Here is a 4405-nt window from a genome sequence, read left to right on the forward strand (position 1 = left end):
TTCTCCCATTCCGTGGGTTGCCTCTTTGTTTTTTTGATTGTTTCCTTGGCTGTGCAGAAGCTTTTGATTTTGATGAAGTCCCAAAAGTTCATCTTCACTTTTGCTTCCTTTGCCTTTGGAGACATATCTTGAAAGAAGTTGCTGTGTCTGATATCGAAGAGATTACTGCCTATTTTCTCCTCTAGGATTCTGATGGATTCCTGTCTCACATTGAGGTCTTTTATCCATTTTGAGTTTATCTTTGTGCACGGTGTAAGAGAATGGTCGAGTTTCATTCTTCTACATATAGCTGTCCAGTTTTCCCAGCACCATTTATTGAAGAGACTGTCTTTTTCCCACTGTATATTTTTTCCTGTTTTGTTGAAGATTAATTGACCATAGAGTTGAGGGTCCATATCTGGGCTCTCTACTCTGTTCCACTGCTGTCTTGGTGATCACAGCTTTGTAGTAAAGCTTGAAATCAGGTAACGTGGCACCCCCAGTTTTATTTTTGTTTTTCAACATTTCCTTAGCGATTCGGGGTCTCTTCTGATTCCATACAAATTTTAGGATCATTTGCTCCAGCTCTTTGAAGAATACTGGTGGAATTTTGATCAGAATAGCATTAAAAGTATAGATTGCTCTAGGCAGTATAGACATTTTAACAATGTTTATTCTTCCTATCCAAGAGCATGGAATGGTCTTCCATCTATTTGTGTCTTCTTCAATTTCTTTCATGAGTGTTCTGTAGTTCCTCGAATACAGATCCTTTACCTCTTTGGTTAGGTTTATTCCCAGGTATCTTATGTTTCTTGGTGCAATAGTAAATGGAATCGATTCTCTAATTTCCCTTTCTGTATTTTCATTATTAGTGTATAAGAAAGCCACTGATTTCTGCACATTGACTTTGTATCCTGCCATGTTGCTGAATTGTTGTATGAGTTCTAGTAGTTTGGGAGTGGAGTCTTTTGGGTTTTCCATATAAAGAATCATGTCATCTGTGAAGAGAGAGAGTTTGACTTCTTCATTGCCAATTTGAATACCTTTTATTTCTCTTTGTTGTCTGATTGCTGTTGCTAGGACTTCTAATACTATGTTGAACAAGAGTGGTGAGAGTGGGCATCCTTGTCGTGTTTCTGATCTCAACGGGAAGGACGCAAACTTTTTCCCATTGAGGATGATATTTGCTGTGGGTCTTTCATAGATAGATTTGATGAAGTTCAGGAATGTTCCCTCCATCCCTATACTTTGAAGCGTTTTAATCAGGAACGGATGCTGGATTTTGTCAAATGCTTTTTCTGCATCAATTGAGAGGACCATGTGGTTCTTCTCTCTTCTCTTATTAATTTGTTCTATCACATTGATTGATTTGCAAATGTTGAACCATCCTTGTAGCCCAGGGATGAATCTCACCTGGTCATGGGTGATTATCTTTTTAATGTGCTGTTGGATCCTGTTTGCTAAGATCTTGTTGAGAATCTTAGCATCCATATTCATCAGTGATATTGGTCTGGAATTCTCCTTTTTGGTAGGGTCTTTGCCTGGCTTGGGGATCAGGGTAATGCTGGCTTCATAGAAAGAGTCAGGAAGTTTTCCTTCTGCTTCAATTTTTTGAAAAAGCTTCAGGAGAATAGGTGTTATTTCTTCTTTGAAAGTTTGGTAGAATTCCCCAGGGATTCCATCAGGTCCTGGGCTCTTGTGTTTTGGGAGGTTTTTGATCACCACTTCAATCTCGTTACTAGATATTGGTCTATTCAGGTTGTCAATTTCTTCCTGATTCAATTTTGGGAGTTTATAGTTTTCCAGGAATGCATCCATTTCATCTAGGTTGCTTAGCTTATTGGCATATAACTGTTGATAATAACTTCTGATGACCCATCCATATGTTGTCTACAAGAGACCCATTTTGAACTTAAAGATAGACCCAGACTGAAAGTGAAGGGATGGAGAAGCATCTTTCATGCCAATGGGCCTCAAAAAAAGGCTGGGGTAGCAATTCTCATATCAGATAAATTAGATTTTAAACTAAAGACTGTAGTCAAGGATACAGAAGGACAGTACTTCATTCTTAAAGGGACTATCCACCAAGATGATCTAACAATTGTAAATATCTATGCCCCCAATATGGGAGCAGCCAATTACATAAGAAAACTGTTAATCAAGATAAAGAGTCATATTGATATGAATACACTAATCATTGGAGATCTTAACACACCTCTCTCAGAAATAGATCATCGAAGCAGAAAATCAATAAAGAAACAAGAGCATTGAATGACACATTGGACCAGATGGACCTCATAGATATATACAGAACATTCCACCCTAAAACAACAGAATACTCATTCTTCTCAAGTGCACATGGAACCTTCTCCAGAATAGCCCGCATACTGGGTCAGAAATCAGGACTCAACCGATACCAAAAGACTGAGATTATTCACTGCCCATTCTCAGATCACAATGCTTTGAAACTGGAGCTCAATCACAAGGAAAAGTTCCGAAGGAACTCAAACATCTGGAAGCTAAATACCACCTTGCTTAAGAATGCTTGGATCAACCAGGAGATCAAGGAAGAACTGAAACAATTCATGGAAACCAATGACAATGAAGACACTTCCATCCAAACCCTATGGGATACAGCAAAGGCGGTCCTAAGGGGGAAATACATAGCCATCCAAGTCTCCCTCAAAAAAATTGAAAAATCCAGAACACAGCAGCTTTCTCTACACCTTAAAGAACTGGAGAATCAACAACAAATCAAACCAACTCCACACATAAGAAGGGAAATAATCAAGATTAGAGCTGAGATCAATGAGGTAGAAACCAGAGATACAGTAGAACATATCAATGAAACTAGAAGCTGTTTTTTTTGAAAGAATCAATAAGATTGATAAACCATTGGTGACACTAATCCAAAAGAAAAGAGAGAAAGCTCAAATACATAAAATTATGAATGAAAAGGGAGAGATCACAATGAACACCAAGGAAGTAGAAGCAATCCCTTATGTCTGTTAATATTTGCTTTATATATTTAGATGCTCCAATGGTGGGTGCATAGATATTTGCAATTGTTGTATCCTCTTGTTCGAGTGATTCCTTTATCATTACGTAAGGACAATCTTTGTAAGTATCACTACCCCAGCTTTTTGTTGTTTGTTTGTTTACATTTGGTTGAATACCTTTGTCCATCCCTTCACTTTTGATCTATATATGTCTTCAGATCTGAAGTGAGTCTCTTGCAGGCAGCATATAGATGGATTTTTAAAAATAAATTTAGCCACCTTAAGTCTTTTGATTAGAGCATTTACATTTAAAGTAATTATTGATCAATATGCCCTATTGATTTTCAAAACCAGACATTATGGGAGCTTGCCTTTCTGGTCCTTGCAGGACCATTATGGGAGCTTGCCTTGCAGGTCCCCAGGGTGTGAGCTTGAACTCTTTGTGGCTCAGGGAGAACTTTTGCACTTGTAACATTCCTCCAGCTTGTGGTTGTCCCACTGGGGGTTTTGGTTCCTGACCTGACCATGTCTTTGCTCCTCCTACCTTTCTTGATATGGCTTTATCTCTTTCTTTAGCTGTGGGAGAGCTGCTCTGCTAGTCTTCATGTCACTCTTGGAGAGAGAGAGAGAGAAAGAGAGAGAGAGAGAGTTGCTCTCTTTGTAGTTGTATCCTTGGTGTGTTCATGGAAAGAGGTGAGCTCAGGATGTTCCTACCCCACCATCTTCCCCTTGTGTTTTCCAGTTACATCTCCCACATTTCTTGTGCATAGATTTCCCTGTCTATGTGGTTTCCATGAGAGTGCTCATGCTTATACAATATGGTGCTTCCCCCTCAACACAGATCTAAGGGTGGGCATATAACTCAAACTGGACTAATTGGTACATTTCCAAAGAACTTACAATTAAGTCCAAAAGAGAGTCTGTTGATCTCTCTTTGGGTAGTTTGATCATTAACAGTGTAAAATTTGGACTTCTCAGTGGGTGTATTTCCTGTTCTGTGGACTAAAAAGGCAGAGAAACCCAGTTTTCAATGAACAAGAAGAAAGGAGCAGACCCAAAGAGTTTCAGAGCCTGAAGTGTCTTGATAAGAGTCTCTATTTCAGTTCATTCTAGAAGCCCTGCTTTGTTCTTGTTCTTGAGTTCCAAGACATACCCATGCATCCTTATCATAAACTCACCTTTTCTGTTTAAGTTAGCTTGAGTGAGCTCTTTTTTGCAACTCAAAGAATCCTGTCTCAGTTAGCACCTTGTTACCTCTATATCCAAAGTCCACTTGTCTTATTAGCCCCCATTATTTCTCTAAATTTCCTTCTTTCTTTTTGTATCCTCTTTTCATCATCCAGAAAATGGAAACCTGTACTAACCTCTCTATACACAACACACACACACACACACACACACACACACACACACACACACACACACAC

General features: G+C 38.9%; 1 protein-coding gene across 1 annotated transcript in view; it reads right to left on the bottom strand.

The window, feature by feature from the left end:
• ADGRE3 (adhesion G protein-coupled receptor E3) overlaps positions 1-4405 on the bottom strand; it is a 50289-nt gene that overhangs the window by 33924 nt on the left and 11960 nt on the right. The window lies entirely within an intron of this gene.

The sequence above is a fragment of the Mustela nigripes genome, chromosome 2 (assembly GCF_022355385.1).
Source record: "Mustela nigripes isolate SB6536 chromosome 2, MUSNIG.SB6536, whole genome shotgun sequence".
Lineage (NCBI taxonomy): Eukaryota > Metazoa > Chordata > Mammalia > Carnivora > Mustelidae > Mustela > Mustela nigripes.